Genomic DNA, 24,271 nt, shown 5'->3' on the forward strand with positions numbered 1-24,271 from the left:
GGTCTTCAGCCATTTTGATCATCTGTTTTTTAGGCATAGAGGCCTGTGCACGTGACTCATGCATTGTTTTTTTAGTTTTAGAAGTTGCTTTTGTCTTTGGTTTTGCAGCTGTCGTAGGTTTGATATACAAATGTTGAGGTCTGGATATCCCTCAGAAGCCTGTGCCTGCTCAGCGGCTCCGGACCCATCCGATGGAGATGCATCCGTCGGTACAATACCTTGAGTATCTTGTGGCATGCCAGACTCCACATGGGTGTCGGAAGAGGCCTGCGACTCGAAGGTAGCGGGTATCAGGGGCTGCAAAAGCACCTCACTGAGTACCGGCGAACCGGTGACTGGCTCAGGAGAAGCTTCATCATCGGTTTTGGATCTCGACTGCCTTTCTCTGTCCTTTTGAACAAGCAAAAATCCAAACTGACAGATGCGAAAACGAAATGACTGGGCACCCAAGGTGAAACACAGCTCTAAGATGAAAAAGTTAAAACTCCAACAGTTTATTTTCGTCACAAACTCCACACAAGTAACCAAGAGATCTCCACATAAATCCACAAACAAAAATGGTTGAGCGCTTTCATCTGCCTGTAACAGATTTCATCAGAACCAAGAGACTCTAAACACAAGCCCTTATATAGTTAATTAGGCGCCAAAGTTAATTAATTGGTCTTAATACAAAGCATAACCTAACACAAAATCTATTATAAACTAATAATAAAATGTAAAAGTGCATGAAAAATACATGATAATACATAATAAAAATGCATTATTAAACTTCTTGAGTTCATTGAAAAGTTGTTAAAAAATTCATTAATAAAAATGCCTAATAACAACTCAGACACGAACTATACATTTGCCTATATACATTCAAAAAATCAAAAAATCTGAACATTTGCCTGTATACATAACAAAGTATCTGCTAAAGGTCCAAAAGCAAGTAAATGTCTAATGGCATAATGACTGAATACTAAAAATACATGCATGAAAGATCCACATACTAAAAAATAAAAAATAAAAATAAAAATGTTAGCATGAAAAAAATTCAGTTTTAGTATTCAGTCCGACGACATTTCTGGGTAGTTAAATCTGTTTCCAAAATACTTTGATGCAAAAATATACTGACGCTTAATAGTGCTTTGGTTAAATCTAGCACAAAACAGACAGCCAGGCACGTTGTGATTAGGGTCTAGGCAATGAATACAGTATAAATGGAAATCCTTATGAGGTATTTGCTTCCCACAAGTAATACAATTATTAACTTTTTCTGACATCGGTAAAGAGCAAGAAAAAAGTTTCCCCAACGGGGTACTTAGCTTTAGTGAAGACTTTGGTTCTGAAACTCAAGCTCTAATATTTCAGTAGTCGTCAGACCGACACTTGCGAAATGTTTCTGCTTCGGGCACTGCACAGCAAGAAAGACTAAAGAAAATGGCGTCGGCTGCATGTTTTATACCCCTGACAACCTGACGTCATGGAAGAGGAGACAGCAACCAACGCAGGACCCAAGACTTTGGAATTCAGGCTGACTGAGGGTAACCTGCCAGCAGATTACCCAAATGTAATGACTGCAACAGTGAAACACGAAGAACATCCGCAATAAGATTTTTAAAAAGGAAATTATGAGAATCAGGAACCCTGTAATATCTGTCAGGTTTTCTGGGAGCAGGAGGCAAATAATCAGGGGCCAAACTAGATTCTGAAAAGGCAACAACAATGTCTAGTACAGGATGTATAGCTAAAGGCCTATGCTGAGGTAGGAGAATTCCTAAGCCTCTTTTTTGAATCAGAAAAATCCTGGCTTTCCCAGTGGAAATGCTCCCCTAGAGAATGTAAGGTTTCAACAAAAGAAAAATCCTATGGAGGGGAAGCAGAGGGAACAGAGTCCTCTGCATCTGAATCCTCATAAATAGATAAGAGCAAATCCAGATCATCAGAAGAATCAGAAAAATCAGAATCCTGTTCAGAAGATTCATAAACAACTTCAGTCCTAGGTCTCTTAGAAGGGGGAGGTTGGCTTCCCCTGATTAAAGTTATAAGATCTTCAGCCATTCTTATCATTTGTTTTTTAGGCACAGAGGCCTGAGCATGCGGCCTGGGCATCGGTTTCTTAGGCATGGTTCGAGATTTTGGCCTAAATGAAGAAGGAGGCATCGGTTTCATATGCAAGTTCGTTGTGGCCTGAATACACCCTCAGAAGCCGGTGCCTGCACAGAGGCTCCGGACCCATCCAAGGTAGAGACATCTACAGATTCCACAGTTGAAGCATCTCGCGGCATACCGGACTCTGAATGGGTCTCAGTAGTGGCCTGCGAGTCAGAAGTAGTGGATATCACGGGCTGCAAAAGCGCCTCACTGAGTACCGGCGAACTGGCGACTGGCTTAGGAGAAGCGTCATTGGCAGCTTTGGACCTCGGTGGCCTGTCTTGGTCTTTATCTTTGCGTTTGTTTGGAATCCCAGTAGTCGGATGGCTAAATGACGACATTTCTGGATATTTAAACCGAGAACCGAAATACTTAGAAGCGAAAATATACCGATGACGGATAGTGCACTGATTAAATAAAGCACAAAACTGACAGCAAGGTACATCGTGGTCAGGGCCTAGGCAAGGAATACAGTACGAATTAAAATCTTTGTGAGGTATTTGCTTTCCACAAGTAATGCAATTATTAACTTTTACTGACATCGGTAAGGAGCAAGAAAAAGTTTCCCCAGTGGAGGGACTTAGCTTTAGTTGAAGACTTCGGTTTTGAAAAATGTCAGGGGTCGGCTGACCGGCATTTGCGAACTGCTTCTGCTTCGGGCACTGCACAGCAAAAAAGGCTGAAGTAATGGCGTCAGCTGCATGTTTTATACCCCTGATGACCTGATGTCATGGAAGAAGGGACAGCAACCAATGCAGGACACAAGACTTTGTTAATCAGGCCGACTGAGGGCTACTGCAAGCAGATAACCCAAATGTAATGACTGCAACAGTGAAACACGAAGAACATCTGATAGTGCATAGAGCCTGCCCTGAAGCGAAGGTATTTCCTGCAAGATTCCCTTATGGGGATGTGCGGGTAAGCTTCTTTTAAGTTTAGGCTTGCCAGCCAGACATCCTTGGCTAGCACAGGAAGCAGCTGTTGGAGATAGCATTTTGAATTTTGGAACCACCAGAAAGGTGTTGAGAATAGATAAATCCAGGATAGGACGCCAGGAGCTTTCTTTTCTAAGAACCAGGAACAGTCTTGAATAAAAGCCTTGTCCCCTTTGTTCTGCTGGGACAAGTTGAATAGCCTTGATCCTGAGGAGAGAAAGTACTTGCTTTTGGGCCTCAGCCCACTGGTTTGGGGGGAGGTCTGGCCATCCACTTCGTGTTGGGAGTGAGTGGAATTGGAATCTGTATCCTAGGGAAACAATGTTTAAAACCCATTTGTCTTGGGTAATGTATTACCAGTTTTTTGCATGCAGGGCAAGTTTTCCTCCTAAAGGTGCAAGTACTTGAGAAAGGCTTGGGGAAGTTAAGGATAAGTCATTGTGCAAGTTTACCGTAAGGGGGTGGTTTACTACTCCCTGTTTTGGACGTGGGAGCACCCCACTGCTTAGATCCATGCATAACCTAAGACTAAGTCTTGGGGGTCTGCTGCCCCTGGGTTTGGACTGAGAAGGCCTGGAAGGGACTAGAAAAGACCAGTTCTTTGAAGGCCAATGTCTACTGAATCTAGGTGGTTGTACTTGTAAAAAATCTTTAACAGTCTGCATAGATTTAGCTTACTCCTCCATCCTTTTGAGAACAACTTCTGCTTTATTGCCAAAAAGGCATGCTTGGTTTAAGGATGCATCCAGTAATTTTGCTTTGAAATGATCTGGCAAGTTTTGTTCCTTAAGCCAAGCATGCCTTCTAACAACAGACCCAGTGACAGCAGCCCTACAAGATGATTCTAAAGCATCAAAACCACACTGCAAAGTATGTTTACCAACTTGGTCAGCATAATGCATTAACTCTTGTAAATCGTCGTGTTCTGCACAGTCAGGAATCAACATCATTTTCTGTTTAATTAGCCCCATAATATGCTGCTGATACTTTTAGCATATGAAACTGGCAATTTAAAGCCCTAATGGCCAGAGTAGCAGAAGTGTATACCTTCTTACCCCATCTGTCTAAAACCCTAGAATCCCTGTCAGAAGGGGTAGGATTCTTGACAGTAGTAGCCTTAATGCCTTTTGGTCCTTGGGAAATGGTCTCTGGATCTGCAGTAGGATTCTTGAATAGGAATTTGTGAAAGTCAGGTACTCTACAGTACCTGTCAGGTTTCCTGGGATCTGTAGGCAAAGTATTCAGGTAAGGCTGGATTCCAAGAAAACATCATCTACAATCTCCAGAACAAGAGGGATAGTGAGACACCTGTGCTGAGGCAGGTTTAAAAATTCCCTGAGTCTCTTTTTGGACAGAGTAGTCCTGGCTTTCCCAGCGGAAATGCTCCCTAAGGGTATACAGGGTTTCACCAAAATAAAAATCTTCTGGAGGGGAAGCAGAGGGAATGGAATCATCTGCATCAGAATCCTTATAGGTGGATAAGGGTATGTCCTGGTAATCAGAAGGAACAGAGATATCAGATTCCTGATCAGAGGAATCCGAAGGAAAATCAGTTCTAGGTCTCTGAGGGGGAAGGCTGGCTTCCCCTAATTAAGGTAATAAGGTCTTCAGCCATGCTAATCATTTGTTTTTGAGGACTGTGGGCCTGAGAATGTGCTTTGATCGTCGGTTTCCTAGGCGTAGTGCGAACTTTAGGCCTGAGATATCATTGCTGGAGCCTTCTTGTGCCCTGACAAAGTGCTCTTCAAACTATGTGGAGATATACAGAGCTGAGTATATTTTTCTGGCACTTCAGAATTGTGTACTGGTAATTGTTGTTTGACTAATTTTATATTATTGCTTGCTGACTTCAGAGTTGTGTTATTTTTGCTTTACTGTATAGTTTTTCAGATCTCTGCTGAAGGTGTTGGTTTTCCCATATGCACCCTCCCTATTCCTGTGTTGTTGTTTAAATTTGGAGGCTTTTGCACTTGCCCGCCTCCACTGTAGATTTGATCTGGGACACACCCCCCAGTCCCATCTCTTTACCTCATTCTACCTAATAGACTCCTTCCGCACTTGTTTTTAGTCATTTTTAATTTAATTGCATTTTTTAAACTGTTTGGTCTAACATTGCTACATATTCAAGTGTGTCAGCTTGCACTGCATTTGAATTGTTTTTACTGCTGTTTTAGCTACTTTTCTGTATATATATATATATATATATATATATATATATATATATATATATATATTTGCTGTATCCAGGACTGTATGTAAGCTTCTGAGCGCCCCCCCCCCCCACCACCACCAAGCTTTCTGTGTTGGAGGGAAGCCTTCTAGCTTATCAGTGGGAGTGGTAAGCACTAGGTAACCTATCTACCACATACGGAGTGGTTCTGTCCCAGAAATTGTAGTTATTGGCCGTTTGGGCAGTTTTTCCATCTCTCTCAACTTTCTGATTTAAAAGCCCGCATTTGCACTTGTTTCCCCCCTTTCCTGTAACTAGTTTAGTCCAGATACAGATTCTTAGTTTTAGCACTTGAATTTGCTTATTCATGATCAGCACTTGTTCAGAACTTGTAAGTACTAAATAACCTAATTACTACAGCACTCAACCTTAGAGAAAAACAGCTCTTGTACTCACTTTCCTCACTTATCTAGAGGAAAATAGTTTCTTTATTCAGGCATGTCGAAGGGTCAGCTCTCAGTGTTCTCTCCTGTCTATCTGATGAATCTGGGCATTTTTGGGGCAATGCAGAAATTGTCTCATGTACACAGGCAACCCTCTCCTCCTATCACCCAACACTACAACCTGTGAGAGATGGACGTATCTAGCCAAACTGTTGGTAAAGCTCTCTCCAATCAAGACTGAACTTGACAGTCAAGAGTAGGTAAACACTTGCACCACACCACACTCATCACATAGTCTCACTAAATCTACACCACCAAAATCCACACATAGAAACACAAAAACATTCATGGAGGCTCTCAATAATAATCTGCTCAAGCAACAGAGACCTCCAAAGCAGAAATGCAAGCAACCTCCACCCCCCAACACAACCCAAACAACACATAGCCCGCAGACTCTGTGCTACTCAACCACAGCCAATAAGGCAAAACAACGTACCCAACAAACTAGTCATAGGTGACTCTATAGTCAAGCACACTGATGTCCCACTCACCATTCTAAACAAGGAGAAGGTTACTGTCAGCTGCCTGGATCCGCCACATAATCCATGCACTCAGGTCACTCCACAACAAGTACAAATATGACTTTGTCATTGTCCATGTTGGTGTGAACGACCTGAGACACACCTCCCTGGACTACATGAAAAGAGACATAGAAGAGCTCTCCAGTCTTGTAGCCCAGGCAGGTATGACCCTAGCCCTGAGTAGCATTCTGCCATCACCCAGAATGATGCCGCAGTACAAGGACAAAATGATTGACTTCAATAATTGGCTAAGCTTCAGGTGCCATTCTAAAGGGATCCGGTATCTGTCTGCCTGGGATGACATGGTCGACAGACCACAATGCTTTGCCAGAGATGGCCTGCACCTGTCACCCCTGGGATTCCGGATAATAGCTAAGGTTCTTGCCGCCCCTATAGTGCCTATTTTAGGCAAGGTTCAAATGACAAATTCACCACCATAACAGGAACAGGCAAGCAAAAACTGAGGGTGATGCTACTCAATGCTAGAAGTCTAAATCTCAAAATGCACTGACTCGAGGCACTCCTTAAAATGGAGAACATCGATATCTGTGCAGTGACTGAGACCTGATTCAAGGCTCCAGAGAGCACCCCTGCACTACCAGGCTATAACTCATACCACACTTTTCAGCCATGTAACCTGGACTGGAACACCAAAGGCGGAGGTGTGTCCATATTCATTAAGGATATCCACACCTCCAGGCTAGTTGCTCAGCATAAGCATAATGCAGCCAAGGTTATCCAAGTGCAACTAACTCTGGGCAAAACTGCAATCCAAATTGTAGCTTGCTACAGATCACCCACCATGCCCCAGGATTCCCACTCCTCTTTTCTTGATGTACTAGAAAATATTAGGGTTCAACCAAACACTCTAATAATGGGCGATTTCAACTACCTCACCATTAACTGGGAAAACTACTCATGTACCAACTCCTTCGCTCAACGCTTTCTGGAATTCATAAACTCTGATGCCCTGGATCAACTTATCCACTCCCCCACCAGGGGCAACAATATCCTAGCTCTAGTCATTACCAACATGAGTGACCAGTGTTCCACACCTGAAGTCAACGCCTCATTGGTCCGACCCGACCTAATTACCCTAGATATCCACATCCTGCCCCCCCATTAAAGAAACCATGGTAAAAAAATTTCTCCAAAGCCAACTTCATGCTTCTTAAGACAGAAGTGGTGAACTTCATGACATCCATGTAGATGGACAATACAGTTACGACTACTGAATCCTACACAATTGCACTTTATAAGCACTTACATGAGTGCATGGATCGTGCTATCCCAAACAGAACCAAGACGCTATCCTCCAAAAAAAGGAAGCCAATCTGGTGGTCCCCTGCCATAAACAAACTGTACAACAGAAGGAAGAAACTGTTGCAAGAGAGTAAAATCCCATGACTGGAGGAGCTCCCAGGTCAGCCTCAGTAAGAATCTGCGATCCCTGATAAAATCCTCCAAAGCTAGTTACGAAAACAAAATTGCCACTGATTCTAAAGACAACCACAAAGCATTATATAGCTATGTCAAGAACCTCAATGGCAACACTCAGATCTGCCCTGAATTACAGCACAATGGCACTAATTATACAGACCCAACTGATATTGCCAACATCCTGGCAGATAGGTTTAGTGCTAACTTTACCCCCCTCTCACCCCCTAAAGAGCCCATCTCTATACCGGAAGAATGCAAAGTTCCTGTAATCACAGCTGCACAGGTAAAAACCACACTCTCCAAAGCCAAGAACACAGCATCCACGGGACCAGACAACATCCCAGGCTGCATTCTACATGGACTACAGAACTAACTGGTACCCCACCTAAGTACCATGTTCAATCATAGCCTCACCTCAGGCTTTGTGCCTGCTGAATGGCGCACAGTGATGGTTATCCCACTCCACAAGGGGGAGCCACCATGGACCCCGGGAACTACCACCCCATTAGCCTGACGAGCCTGGTCTGCAAGGCCATGGAACTTATAAACAAAGACATTGGTAATCTCCAAACTCTGAACCCCACCCAGTTCGGGTTTGTAAAAGGCAGATCATGTGTCCTAAACCTGATAGACTTCTTTGAAGCAGTCACCAAAGCCGTAGACAAGGGTAAGGTGGTTCACACAGCCTATCTAGATCTTGCCAAGGCTTTCAACACCATCCCCCACTCTGGAATTATAGATAAACTCACTAAACTAGGTGTAAATCCCTATGTCACAAGATGGGTTGCCAACTGGCTCACTAACAGAACTCACACTGTGAAAGTAGCAGACTCCAAATCCAACTTCAGACAAGTGGAGTACCACAGGGTTCAGTCTTGGATCCTCTCCTGTTTGGTATCTACTTCTCTGAAGTACAGGCTAACACAGAAGGTCTTTGGCTAACTAAGTTCACAGATGACTGCAAACTAGGAGCCATAATCAAAACTCCTCATGATGTGGACATCCTACAAAAGGGCCTCACTGAGACAGATGCCTGATGTCAAAGCCATGGCCTCAAGCTCAATGCCAAAAAGTGCATCGTCATTCCCTTTGGTAAAAACTCTGTACCCATGAAATACAACATAGGCGGTAGTATACTTAACACCGAAAGTGTGATAAGAGACCTTGGGACACAGGTGGACAGTAGTCTCTCCTTTGATAATCACATCACCACAGTAGTCAGAAAATTCTTCTACGTGGCACACCATCACAAAAGTTTACTCATCCAGAAAAAGAGAGGTCATTGTTCCCCTCTACTCATCACTCATTAGACCCATTATAGAGTACAACGCCCCTTTTGGTATGTACCTCACAAGACATCTACAACAACTGGAAAAGCCGCAGAAATACCTCACAAAGAGGATTACTGGCCTCAAACAGATGCCCTATGCAGACAGTCTCAAAAAACTCCAGCTTTACTCCGTCGCATATCACCTACTCAGAGGTGATCTCTGCCTAACATACAAAGTTATGTCAAACCCAGAGCTGTTGGACATGCTCCACTTAAAGAAATCCCAATCCCTCCGAGCTACATGTTCTAGGGACCTAAACCTTGTCACCACAATAAACAGAACATGCCGGAGGGATAGATTCCTGTCCCAGAGACTTCCCATGCTCTGGAATAAACTAGCTATCTATATCAAACAAAGCTCCTCATTAGCACTTTTCAAGTAAAATCTTGATGATTGGATGGGAAATAGGAAATTCACCCCAGGGATCACCTCTGTGGCACTGCTCGATAGTGGCACAGGAAAATAATTTTCTTGGGTGGCAAAAGCCAGGGTACCTACCTACCTATGAGAAATTCAGTATTTTTGTCTCAAAATGAAGTTGTCGGTTTAATATGAAAATCGGTAGGCCTGAATACATCTGCCTGCACAGCGGCCGGACCCATCCAAGGTAGAGACATCTGCAGGTTCCACAGTAGAAGAAGCATCTCGCGGCACACCGGACTCCGAATGTGTCTCAGTAGAGGCCTGCAAATCTGTAGAAGTGGGTATCAGGGGCAGCGGACTGGCGACAAGCTTAACGGTAGCATCGTCGGCAGTTTTGGACCTATGTGGTCCATTTTTAGCCTTATGTTTTTTTTGAAGATCGGTAATCGGATGGCTTACTAACGCCATTTTGGAGTACGGAGATCGAGAGCTAAAGTATTTAGCTACAAAAATTGCCCGACGATGGATAGTTCGGGCGTTGAACAAGGCACAAAATCGACAGCAAGGGACATTGTGGTTTGGGCCTAAACAGGTGACGCAGTAAGAATGAAAATCTCTATGAGGTATTTGCTTTCCACAGGCAAGAAAATTATTAATTTTTTCTGACATCGATTAGAGCAAGAAAAAAGGAACCCCAATGGGGGTACTTATCTTTTAGAAGACATCACGTCTGAAACTAGAAAATGAAAATGTCAGGAGTCGGCCAACCTGCACTTGCGAACTGTTTCTGCTTCGGGCACCGCACGGCAAGAAAGACTGATGTAATGGCATCGGCTGCATGTTTTATTCCCCTGACTACCTGACGTCAAGGAAGAAGCGAAAGCATCAGTCGCAGAAATCCCAAGACTCTGCTATTCAGGCTGGCTGAGGGCTACCTGCAGGCAAATAACCCAAATGGGATGACTGAAAAAGTGAAACACTGCCCTGAAACGTAGATATTTCCTGCAAGATTCCCTTATGGTGATGTGCAGATAAGCTTCTTTTAGGTCTAGGGTGACTAGCCAGGAGTCCTTTGCTAGCATAGAAAGCAGCTGTTGTAGTGTAAGCATTTTGAATTTTGAGACCACCAGGAAGATGTTGAGAATGGACAGGTCCAGGATAGGGTGCCAAGACACCTCTTTTCTGGGCACCAAGAACAGTCTGGAGTAGAAAAGTACAGTTGTGTACCTACCATAAATGTAGATGTTCGAGTTTATTCAATGTTGCAGTCATTACACTTGGGTTATCCTGCTGGCAGGCTACCCGCAGTCTGCTTGAATTCCAAAGTCTTGGTCCGGTGTCGCTTGCTGTCACCTCTTCCCTGATGTCAGTGCACCAGGGGTATAAAAGATGCAGCTGACGCCATTTTCTTCAGTTTTTCTTGCCCCAGATGTCAGGTGCCCCCAAATGGGTAGGCTAAAAATTATGCCAATAAAAATGCATGCAGTAAAATAAACATTACCTTCATCTACAAGCAAATACACCACATAGGTTGTATAGAATAGAGAAGTACAGATAAGTCCCAGCAAAGAAAGGGGGATGGTGGTGGGTAACCTGGACTGCAACAGTGAATACACTCAAACATCTACATTTATGGTAGGTACACAACTGTACTATGTTCATCGTGTTTCACTGCTGCAGTCATTACACTTGGGTTGAATCCCAAAGCTGAGGTTGGGTGGCTGGGTCTAAATAGAATTAGGAGTGGCTATGAGGCCCTGCAGAACTGCAATGGCAAAGCCTGCTCTGGATTTAGAGTAAAGAGATAAGTGGTAGTGCTTTGTAAAGGTGTGCACTGAAGTCCAAGTTGCAGCCTCTAAAATGTCTTTGGTTAGTACTCCTCTGAGGAAGGCTGCTGAAGTGGCTGCTGCTCTGGTTGAATGTGGCCTAATGCCCTTAGGCAGCAATTTGTCATGTTGTGAATAGCAGAAACTAATGCAGTGGCCTATCCATTTTGAAATAGTCTGCTTTGAGATAGCCTTTCCTTGTGATCCTGCAGCATACGCCACTAAGAGTTGCTCAGTCTTTCTGAAAGCTTTAGTTCTGTCCAAGTAGAAGCGTAGCTGTCTGTGCATGTCCAAAGAATGCAGAAGTCTCTCACTCTTATTCTGTGGGTTTGGATAAAAGGTAGGCAAATTAATGGTTTGGTTAAGGGAGACGCTGAACACTACCTTAGGCATAAATGTTGGGTTTGTCCTCTGAGAAACCCTGTCTGGATGGAAAATTATAAAAGGTTCCACAGCCATTAGTGCCTGTAACTCTGAGACTCTTCTTGCCGAAGTTATTTCTAGGAGCAGAGCTGTTTTCCATGATAAGAATTTTATCTCAGCTGTACTGGCTGGTTCAAAAGGAGGCAGTGTGAGTTTTTCCAAGACATGATTGAGGTCCCATGCAGGTATAGACACTCTCCTTGGAGGTCTTATATTTTTGGCCCCTCTGAGGTACTGCCTTAGCAGTGGATGTGAAAAAATAGGTGGGTCCGTATTGTAATGAGCTGAAATGGCAGAGGCATGGATCTTAACTGATGAAAAGGATAGGCCTTTGTCCAGCATCTCAGTTAGGTATTGTAAAATCTGAGGAATATTTGGTACAAGCATGTCAATTCCTTGTGCCTGGTTCCAAGCACAGAATCTCTTCCATTTTTCTGCATAAGATTTTCTGGTGCTGGGCCTCCTGGCCTCCAAAATAACATGAATAACTGCTTTAGAGAGAGGTGTGTTCTGAATGGTTACATTATCCGCCATGCTGCCAGATTTAGGGTTCTGAGTTGGCTGTGCAGGATCTGATTGTTTTGTTGGGTCAGTAAGAGAAGAATTTGAGGTAATGTCCAGGCTGGGCCCTGAGACAAGCTCTTTAGGATTGGGGGCCAGTCTGGGACAATCAGTATCATTTTTGGCTTTTCTTGTCTGACCTTTAGGAGTACCCTGGGGAGGAGAGGCAGTGGAGAAAAGGCATATACTGTAAGGGCAGTTGTGAGTGGAGGCAAATAGATCTATGTCTGGGCATCCCCATTTCCTTGTTATCATGCTGAAGATTTGTGGATCCAGTTTCCACTCCTGAGGATCCATGAAGTTTCTGCTTAGTTCGTCTGCTAGAGTATTTGTCTTTCCTGGCAGGAATTGTGCTTGCAGGTGTACTTGATAAGTCAGTGCTGTGTTCCACAAAATCATGGCTTGTCTGCAGAGGGGGTAGGAATGTGTGCCTCCCTGCTTGTTTATGTACCACATGACTGTAGTATTGTCCATCTTTATCAGCAGTTGTCCTGGGTGAAGTAGATCCTTGAGGCTGTCAGGGCATTCTGAACAGCTAGCATCTCTTTTTGATTGATATGAAGATGCATTTGGCTTGTGGGCCATGTGCCCTGAATACATTTTCATGCCATGTGGGCCCCCCAGGCATAATTTGATGCATCTGTTGTTAGTGTCTGCCCGGCTGTGGGTAAAGTGAATGGCTGTCCCTTGTTGTGGTGACAGGTCTGTGTCCACCATCGAAACTCCTATTGCAGGCAGGGAGTGAGGGTAATTAATGTTTCCAGGCTGTGGCAATGTTGAGTCCAAACACTTTTTAGATACCATTGTAGTTTCCTCATATGCAGTCTTGCATATGGAATTAGCAGAATGCAGGATGCCATGAAGCCCAAAGCCTGCAGAATTTTTCTTGCAGATAACTGGGTCTTTGTGGCTAACATTTTGAAGTAAGAAGTCAGTTGCTTTGTTTGTCTGGCGTGAGATAAGCCATCTGGGCAGTTGTATTTAAGCTTGCACCCACACAGGAATATTATCTCTTGAGAGGGTACTAATTTTGATTTCTTTTCGTTTACTGTACCCTAAGCAAATTAGTAACCTTTTTACAAACGCCAGATGCTTTAGCAGAATATCCTTGATCTCTGTTTGAATAAGGCAGTCGTCCAAGTAAGGATATATTTGAATTCCTCTTTGTCTGCAAAAAGCAATTACTGGTGCCAGGCACTTTGTGAAGACCCTGGGCACAGTAGATAAGCCAAAGGGCAGTGCAGAGAATTAGTAGTGCATTGAGCCAGCTATGAATCTGAGGTATCTTCTGCAAGATTGTCTGACTGGGACATGCCGGTATGCCTCTTTTAGGTCCAAAGTTACAAGCCAAGCCTTCTTGCCCAGTATGGGCAGAAGCTGCTGCAGAGTCAACATTTTGAATTTTGGAACGTCCAGAAATGTGTTTAGAATAGACAGGTCCAGTATTGGTCTCCAGGCTTTGCCCTTTTTGGGTACCAACAAAAGTCTTCAGTAAAATCCTTGTTCCTGGTCTTGCTGTGGTACTCGCTGAATGGCCCTCATGTCTATGAGGGATTAAACTTGCTTTTCTGCCTCTGCCCATTGATTGTGTGGCAGGTCTGGCATACCTTTTGCCCTTGGCAGGGTGTGAAAGTGGAACCTGTAGCCCTGAGACACTATATTCAAGACCCATTTGTCCTGGGTGATCATGTGCCAATTTTGTGAAAAAAGCGCTAGTTTTACCCCTAAGGGGGCTGCCAAAAGATAAGTGCTTGTTACTGGCAGAGGAAAGTCATTGGGACTGTTTCCTGTATGGCTGTGATTTGTCTTCTCCACTTTTGGAGGTAGAAGCACCCCATTGCTTAGGCCTGTATGTGCCTTGGGGCTGGGATCTGCCTCTAGGGCGTCTGTATCTGCCTCTTTGTGGCCTGTCTGACACTGGAAAGGACCAATTCTTTGTAAGCCAGTTCCTGCTAAATCTGGGTGGCTGTACCTGTAAGAAATCCTTAACTGTCTGCATAGATTTCGCTTTGTCCTCCATTTTCTTCAACACCTCTTCTGCTTTAACACCAAACAAAGTATCATGCTGTAATGGAGCATCCAATAATTTTGCTTTAACATGATCAGGCAGATTATGTTCCTTTAACCAAGCATGCGTCCTAATGACAGAGCCCGTAACAGCGGCCCTGCAAGAGGCCACCAGAGAATCAAAACCACATTGCAATGTATGCTTTCCCACTTGTTCAGCTGCATGCAATAAATCCTGCATTTCCTTGTTTTCTGCACATTCAGAATTTGTCAACATTTTCTGTTTTAGCAGTGACATTAAGTATTGCTGATATTTAAGCATATGAAATTGACAATTTAAAGCCCTTACAGCCAAGGTAGCAAAAGTGTAAACCTTTTTTCCCATCTGTCCAGTGCTCTTGAATCCCTATCAGAAGGGATAGGGTTTTTTTGCAGTGGAAACCTTGACCCCTTTGGTCAAGGAGCAGGGGGTAAAGAGTCAGGAGACAGGCCGGACTCTGAAAATACATCATCTACAATGTCTAAAATGGGGAATCGCAATAGGCCTGTGCTTAGGTAGTAAAAGAAAGTCTCCGAGCCTTTTCTTAGATTCTGAGTAATCTTGGCTCTCTCAGTGAAAGTGCTCCCTCATGGTATGCAGGGTTTCCCCAAATGAATAATCCTCAGGAGGAGAGGCTGAAGGGATAGATTATTCAGCATCAGAATCCTCATAGGGAGGAAGAGGGTATTCCTGTTCAGAAGAGGAATCAGAGGAAATGGAAACCTGATCTGAAGATTCATATTCTCATATTCTATCTCTTATCAGGAGGGGGATGGGAACCCCTGATCAAAGTAATTAGGTCTTCGGCCATTTTGAGCATCTGTTTTTTTAGGCATGGAGGCCTGTCCATGGGATTGCTGCACTTGTTTCTTTGTCTTTAGTGGTGCTTTAATCTTTGCCTTTGAAGCTGTAGTCGGTTTTACATATAACTGTGTAGGCCTGAAAACACCCTCAGAAGCCGATGCCTGCTCAGCGGCTCCGGTCCTATCTGAGGGAATATTTTCCGAGTGTCCTATACCTTGAGTTTCCAGTGGCCTAGTTGGCTCCACGTGGTAGTCGGAAGCGGCCTGCGGCTCTGAGGTAGCGGGCGTCAGGGGCTGCGAAAGCGCCTCACTGAGAACCAGTGACTGGCTTAGAAGAAGCCTCATCGTTAGTTTTGGACCTCGGATGCCTGTCCTTTTCCTTGCGTTTCTTGTGAATTGTGGTAGTCGGATGGCTATCCGACAACATTGTGTAGTTAAATCTTCGGCCAAAGTAATGAAAAGCAAAATCATACCGACGCTTAATAGTGAGTTGGTTAAATCTAGCACAAAACCTGCAATTAGCAACGTCGTGATCAGGGCCTAGGCAAGGAATACAATAAGAATGGAAATCCTTATGAGGTATTTGCTTCCTACAAGAAATACAATTATTAACTTTTTCTGACATCGGTCTGGAGCAAGAAAAAGTTTCCCCAATGGGGTACTTAGCTTTAAATGAAGACTTTGGATCTGAAATTCGAACACGAAAATCTCAGGAGATGGCCGACCGGCACTTGTGAACTGCTTTTGCTTCAGGCACCGCGAGGCAAGAGACTGAAGAAAATGGTGTCGGCTGCATCTTTTATACCCCTGGCGCACTGACATCAGGGAAGAGGCGACAGCAACCGATGCCAGACCAAGACTTTGGAATTCAGAACGACTGCAGGTAGCCTGCCAGCAGGATAACCCAAATGTAATGACTGCAGCAGTGAAACACAACGAACATCCCTGTCCTCTTTGCTCTATTGGAACAGGCTGAATAGTCATGATACTGAGAAGAGAAAGTACTTGCTTTTGAGCCTCTGCCCCTGTGGAGGAAGGTCTGGCAACCTGCTTGGGGTTGGCAGTGAGTGGAAGTAGAAACTGTATCCCTGGGATACAATGTTTAGGACCCATCAGTCCTGGGTAATGGACATCCAGTTTTTTTGCATGCAGGGCAAATTTTCCTCCTAGGGGTGCAAGTACTTTGGCATGGCTGGGAAGGATGATAGACAAGTCATTGTCAACTTTTTCATAAGGGAGTGGCTTACCACTCCCTGTTTTGAGGGGGGAGCACTCCATTGTTTAGATCTCTGTGTACCCTGAGACTGCAGCCTTGGTGGTCTGTTGCCCTTAGGTTTGGGCTGAGAAGACCTGGTAGGGACTGGAAAGGACCACTTTTTTGAAAGACAATGCCTACTGAATCTAAGTGGCTGTACCTGTAAGAAATCTTTACCAGTTTGCATAGATTTAGCTTTTTCCTCCATCTTTTTAAGAACCTCTTCTGCTTTTGTGCCAAACAAACTTTCCTGGTTTAATGGAGCATCTAGTAATTTTGCTTTGACATGGTCTGACAAGATTTTTTCCTTCAGCCAGGCATGCCCTCTCAGTACAGACCCAGTGACAGCAGCCCTGCAAGATGCTTCTAAGGCATCAAAACCACACTGCAAAGTATGTTTATTGACTTGGTTTGCAGAATGCATTAACTCTTGTAAATCTTTATTTTCTGCAAAATCTGGAAGCAACATTTTTTGTTTAATTAGTTCCATAATATGGTGCTGGTACTTCAACATGTGAAACTGGCAAATTTAAAGCCCTGATGTCAAGAGTTGCAGAGGTATATACCTTCTTGATCCATCTGTCCAAACCCCTCAAATCCCTGTTCGAAGGTGTAAGATTTTTGGTTGTAGTAGCCTTAATACCTTTAGGTCTCTGGATCCACAGTGGGATTCTTAAAGACAAACTTGAGAGAGTCATGTACCCTGTAGTACCAGTCAGGTTTTCCTATGAGCTGGTGGTAAAGTATCAGGAGTAAGACTGGATTCCATGAAATCATCATCTACAATATCCAGGACAGTGGGGTATAGCTAGAGGCCTGTGCTGAGGCAACTCTCTTTTTGGACTGTGGGTAGTCCTGGCATTCCCAGCGGAAAGCTCTCTTAAGATATGCAAGGTTTCACCAAAAGAAAAGTCCACTGGAGGGGAGGAAGAGGGAATGGAATCCTCTGCATCTGAATCCTCATAGGTAGATAAGGGTACGTCCTGGTAATCAGAGGAGTCAGAGTCATCGGACTCATGGTCTGTTGAATGAGAAGGGAAATAAAATTCTTTGTTATTTAGAGGGGGAAGGATGGCTTCCCCTAATTAGAGTTATAAGGTCTTCAGCCATTCTAAGCATGTTTCTGTGGCATGGGGGCTTGAGCATGCACTTTGGTTGTCAGTTTTCTAGGAGTAGTGTGAACTCTGGGCCTGAGAAACTCAGTTGTTTCAGTCTGAAACATAGTAGTCGGTTTAATACGAACAATGGAAGGTCAGAATACATGCTCAGAAGGTGGTGCCTGCACAGCGGCTCCAGACTCATCCAAGGTGGAGACATATGCAGGTTCCATAATCTAAGCATCTCGCCTCATACCGGATTCCGAATGAGTCTCAGCAGAGGCCTGTGAATTTGTAGAAGCGGGTATCAGGGGCTGCAAAGGCGCCTCACTGAGTACCGGCCTACTGGCGACTACCTTAACAGAAGCATCATCGGCAGTTTTGGACCTATGCAGTCTGTGTCTGTCATTATCCTTACATTTTTTTGGAAGACTGGTAGTCGGATGGCTTACCGAAGCCATTTCGGAATATGGAGAAAGTACAGTTGTGTACACTTACCATAAATGTAGATGTTCGAGTGTATTCACTGTTGCAGTCATTACATTTGGGTAATCTGCTGGCAGGTTGCCCTCAGTCGGCCTGAATAACAAAGTCTTGGGTCCTGTGTCAGTTTGCTGTCTCCTCTTTCATAACGTCAGGTCGTTAGGGGTATAAAACATGCAGCCAACGCCATTTTAATCAGTTTTTCTTGCCCCAGATGTCATGTGCCCCGCAAATAGGGAGCAAAAATATATATATATAAACTGTAAATACATAAATGCACATTAGAAACATAAAATTTACCTTCAACTAAAAGCAAATACACCACAAAGGCTTTTGAGTATAGAGAAGGAAAGAAAAGGTATAGAAAGGGGGCTGGTGGGTGGGTAACCCAGACTGCAACAGTGAATACACTCGAACACCTACATTTATGGTAAGTGTTCACAACTGTACTATGTTCTTCATGTTTCACTGTTACAGTCATTACATTTGGGTAGAATCCCAAAGCTATGGATGGGAGGATGGATTTATACAGCATTAGGAGCAGCTATAAGGACCTGCAGGGCAGCAGAGGCAAAGCCAGCTCTGGATTTACAGAAGAAAGGTAAATGGTAATGTTTGGTGAATGTATGAACTGAGCTCCAGGTAGCAGCTTCAAGAATGTCTCTGGTAGGAACACCTCTGAGAAAGGCTGTAGAAGTATATGCAGCCCTGGTAGAATGAGATCTGATTCCCTATAGTTTTACCATGGTGCATATAGCAGAAACCAGTTCAATGGCTTATCCATTTGGAAATAGTGTGCTTTGAAATAGCCTTTCCCTCTGCCCCTGCAGCAAATGCCACCAGTAGTTGTTCAGATTTTCTTTGAGATTTTGTCCTGTTTAAGTAAAATCTAAGTTGTCTGTGTACATACAATGAATGCAAAATCTGTTCCCCCTTGCTCTGCGGATTGGGAAAGAAAGTTGGCAAATGAATGGTCTGATTAAGAGCCACACTGGATACCACCTTAGGTATGAATGATGGATTGGTCCTGAGAGACACCCTGTCCGCATGAAAAATAATGAAAGGCTCCACTGCCATAAGAGCCTGTAATTCGGAAATCCTTCTAGCTGAAGTGACTGCTAAAAGGAAAGCTGTTTTCCAGGAGAGAAATTTTAAGTCTGCAGTAGTAGCTGGCTCGAAAGAAGGGAGAGTGAGTTTTTCCAATACAAAACTGAGGTCCCAGGCAGGGGTTGGAGCTCTATTGGGTGGTCTTAAGTTTTTGGCCCCTCTGAGATGCTGCTTTAGAAGAGGATGAGAGAAGAGAGGAGGTTCTGTGTTGTAATGAGCTGAAATGGCTGAGGCATGGATTTTTATGGAAGAAAAGAACAGGCCCTTGTGAAGCATCTCAGTTAAGTATTGTAAAATCTGAGGAATATTGGGCACTGTTGTGCTTACCCCTTGTGATTGATTCCAGGCACAGAATCTTTTCCATTTGTTAGCATAAGATTTTTTAGTACTAGGTCTTCTTGCCTCCAAAATGACATGCATCACAGGTTTGCTGAGGGATGCCAAGGGGGAATTTAGATTATTAGCCACGCTGCAAGATTCAAAGTTTGGAGCTGAGTGTGCAGAATTTGGTAGTTCTGTTGAGACAGTAAGTAAGGTGTTTGCGGCAGGTACCACGGTGGAAGGTGTGACACATTGCGCAGGAGTGGGTACCAGTGTTGGCAGGGCCAGTCTGGAGCAATCAAAATCATTTTTGGTCTGTCCTGTTTGACTTTTAGTAGAAATTTGGAGCAGAGGCAGAGGGGGAAAGGCATAGACTGATACGTTTTTCCAGCTGAATGATAGAGCATCCACTTTCCAGGCTTCTTTGTGATGAGTTCTTGTGCAGAATTTGTCCAACTGATAGTTCTGGGGTGAGGCAAAAAGATCTATGTCTGGACTCCCCCATTTGCATGCCAACATGTTGAAAATCCATGGTTCCAGTTTCCATTCGTGTGGGTCCATGAGATTTCTGCTTAGTTCATCTGCCAGAGTATTCAGCTTTCCTGGCAGGAATTGAGCTTGTAATTGAATATGATAGGTCAAGGCTGTGTTCCACAATGCCACAGCTAGTCTGCAAAGGGGATAGGAGTGAGTACCCCCCCTGCTTGTTTATGTACCACATAACTGTGGTATTGTCTGCCTTTATCATTAATTGTCCTGGATGAAGATAGTCCCTGAAGGCTGTCAGTGCATTCTGTACAGCTAGCATCTCTTTTTGATTGATATGAAGGTGCATCTAATTTGGGCTCCATTTGCCCTAAATGCACTTTCCTGCCAGATGAGCCACCCAAGCATAGTCTGATGCGTCTGTAGTTAGGGTTTGGGTGGCAGGGCAGTGAATGGCAGTCCCTTGTTTTGGTGGCAGGTCTCTGCCCACCATAGGAACTCTAGGTGCAGGCAAGGTATTATAGGAATCATTGTTTCCAGGCTGTGACAATGTTGTCCATAAACTCTTTAAGTGCCACTGAAGTTTCCTCGTGTGCAGTCTTGCATATGGAATTAGAAGAATACAGGAGGCCATGAACCCCAAGGCTTGCAGATAACTGGGTTTTTGTGGCCAAAATGAATTTGCTTTTCTGGCATAAGGTAAGTTATCTGGGCAGTTATATTCAACCTCGCACCCAGGAATGTAATTTTTTGAGAGGGTACCAGTTGTGATATCTTTTCGTTTATGGTTTACCCTAGGCAAGTTAGAACCTTTTTTTTTCACATGCCAGATGTTTTTAAAGAATTTCCGTCTTCTGCCTGAATTAGACAATCATCCAGATATGGATATATTTGAATATTTCTTTGCCTGCAAAATGCAATTACTGGAGCCAGGCACTTTGTGAAGACCCTGGGTGCAGTAGATAAGCCAAAGGGCAGCACAGAGAACTGGTAATGCAAATAGCCTGCTTTGAAGCGGAGGTATCTTCTGCAAGATTCCCTGACTGGGATATGCAGGTAAGCCTCTTAAGTCTAGAGTTACCAACCAGGCATCTTTGCCTAGCATAGGAAGTGACTGTTGAAGAGTCAGTATCTTGAATTTTGAATGTCCAGAAATGTGTTTAGAGTAGAATTGGATGCCATGATTTATCTTTTCTGGGTACCAGAAAAAGTCTTGAATAGAAACCTTGTCCCTTTTCCTCTTCTGGGACTGGTTGAATAGCTCCCATGTTCATGAGAGACAGTACTTGTTTCTGGGCCTCTGCCCACTGATTTGTGGGCAGGTCTGGCCATCAGTTTGGGATTGGCAATGTGTGGAAATGAAATCTGTATCCCTGGGATACTATATTTAAAACCTATTTGTTCTGGGTTATGAGTTTTCAGTTTCTTACATGAAGTGCCAGTTTTACCCCCCAAAGTGGCGGCTGAAAGGTAAGTGCTTGGTAAGTGTAGAGGGAAGTCATTGAGACTGATTACCATAGGGAGGTGCCTTGTTGTTTCCAGATTTGGAGGAAGAGGCACCCCTCTGTTCTAAAAGTCCCTTGTAACTGAAACCTGGAGCCTTTGGAATGTCTAGGTTTGACTTGAGTGGCTCTTGAAGGAACTGGAAAGGACCAGTTCTTAGTAGGCCAGTGCCAACTAAATCTTGGAGTTGCACTTGTAAGAAATCTTTCACAGTTTGCATAGATTTAACTTTATCTTCCATCTTGTTTAAAACTTCTTCAGCCACCCAGGAATGTAATTATTTGAGAGGGTACCCGTTGTGATTTCTTTTCATTTATGGTGTACCCAAGGCATGCTAGAAGCCTTTTTACAAACAGCAGATGTTGAAGAAGTGTCCTTGCCCTCTGCTTGAATGAGACAATCGTCCAGATAAGGATAAATTTGTATGCTTCTTTGTCTGCAGAATGCAATTACTGGTGCCAGGCACTTTGTAAAGACCCTGGGTGCAGTAGATAAGCCAAAGGGCAGCACAGAGAATTGGTAATGCAAAAAAACCTGCTTTGAAGTGGAGGTATCTTCTGCATGATTCCCTTATTGGGATATGCAGGTATGCCTCTTTTAAGTCTAGAGTTACTAACCAAGCATTTCTGCCTAGCATCGGCAGTAGCTGTTGTAAAGTCAGAATTTTGAATTTTGAAATGTCCAGGAACTTGTTCAAAATCGATAAGTCTAGTTTTGTGTGCCATGAATTGTCTTTTCTGGATACCAGGAAAAGTCTTGAATAAAAACCTTGTCCTTTTTCCTTTTCTGGTACCGGTTGAATAGCCCCCATATCCATGAGGGACATGACTTGTTTCTGGGCCTCTGCCCACTGGTTTTGTGGCAGTTCCGGCCATCCATTTGGAATTGGTAAAGTATGGAAATGAAATCTGTACCCTTGGGATACTATGTTTAACACCAACTTGTCCTGAGTAATTAACTGCCAGTTTTAAGCATGAAGTGCTAGTTTTCCCCCCAAGGGGGCTGCCAAAAGATAAGTGCTTGGCGATGGTAGAGGAAAGTCATTGAGACTGCTTACTGTAGGGTTGTGCTTTGTTACCTCCAGATTTGGAGGTGGAGGCACCCCATTGCTTTGACCTGTAAAAACCCTGTGATTGGTATCTGGAGCCTTTTGAGCACCTGGATTTGCCCTGAGTGGCTCTGTTGGACACAGGAAAGGACCAATTTTTAGTAGGCCAGTGCCTACTGAACCTGGGTGGCTGCACTTGCAAGAAATCTTTTACAGTTTGCAGAGATTTAGCTTTGTCTTCCATTTTCTTTAAAAGCTCTTCTGCCGTATTATCAAACAGAGTATCATGCTGCAAAGGGGCATCCAACAATTCAGCTTAAACATGATCAGGCAGATTTTGCTCCTTGAGCCAGGCATACCTTCTAATCACAGATCCAGTAACGGTGGCCCTACAAGAAGCCTCCAAGGAATCAAAACCAAATTGCAAAGTATGCTTTCCAACCTATTCTGCTGAATGCAATAATTCCTGTAACTCTGTTTTCCACACAATCAGAAATCAGCATAATTTTCTGTTTCAGTAAGCCCATAACATGCTGTTGATATTTAAGCATATGAAACTGGCAATTTAAAGCCCTGATTGTCAAGGTTGCAGACATATAAACCTTCTTACCCCATCTATCCAGTGCCCTGGAATCTCTATCAGAAGGGGCAGGATTTTTGGCTGTACAGGCCTTTACACCCTTGGGACTCTGAGAAATAGTCTCTGGATCAGCAGCAGGATTTTTGAAAAGAAATTTGTGTGAGTCAAGAACCCTGTAATATCTGTCTGGCTTACTAGGAGCCGGAGGCAGGGAATCAGGAGCCATGCTTGATTCCGAGAACACATCATCAATAATGCCTAATACAGGAGGTATTGCCAAAGGCCTATGCTGAGGAAGAAGAAGGAAATCCCTAAACCTCTTTTTTGATTCAGAGAAGTCCTGACTCTCCCAGTGAAAATGTTCCCTTAAAGTATGCAAAGTCTCTCCAAAAGAGTAATCCTCATTAGGAGATGCAGATGGGATGGATTCCTCTGCATTAGAATCCTCATATGGTGGAATAGAAAATTCCTGATCAAAAGTGGAATCAGAAGAAATGGAAACCTGATCTGAAGATTCATAATCAGTGCCTTGCCTAGGCTTCTTAGCAGGGGGGGTTGGGAACCCCTGATCAAGGTAATTAAATCCTCAGCCATTTTGATCATCTATTTTTTAGGCATAGGGGCCTGAGCACGTGGCTCATGCGTCAGTTTTTTAGATGTAGAAGTTGTTTTTGACCTTCTTTTTGAGGCTGGCGTTGGTTTAATATAAAAATGTTAAGGTCTGAAAACACCCTCTGAAGCCGGTGCCTGCTCAGCGGCTCCAGACCCATCCAAGGGAGAGACATCTATGGGTTCAATACTCTGAGAATCTCTCTGCATACCAGACTCCGAATGGGTCTTGGTAGAGGCCTGCGACTCAAAAGTAGCGGGTATTAGGGGCTACGAAAGTGCCTCACTGAGTACTGGCGAACCAGCAACTGGCTTAGGAGAAGCTTCGTCGTCAGTTTTGGACCTCGACGGTCTGTCTCTGTCTTTTTCATTGCGTTTTTTATGAACTCCGATAGTCAGATTGCTAACAGACGACATTTCAGGATAATTAAATCTTGAACAAAAATATTTAGAAGCAAAAATATACCAATGCTTAATAGTGTGTTGGTTAAATCTAGCACAAAACCGACAGCAAGGCACGTTGTGATCTGGGCCTAGGCAAGGAATACAGTACAAATGAAAATCCTTAGGAGGTATTTGCTTCCCACAAGTAATGCAATTATTAACATTTACTGATATCGGTAAGGAGCAAGAAAAAGTTTCCCCAACGGGGTACTTAGCTTTAGTTTGAAGACTTCAGTTCTGAAACTCGAATACGAAAATTTCAGGAGTCGACTGACCGGC

This window comes from Protopterus annectens, chromosome 4.part1, assembly GCF_019279795.1.
Source record: "Protopterus annectens isolate FY-2018-M chromosome 4.part1, PAN1.0, whole genome shotgun sequence".
NCBI lineage: Eukaryota > Metazoa > Chordata > Ceratodontiformes > Protopteridae > Protopterus > Protopterus annectens.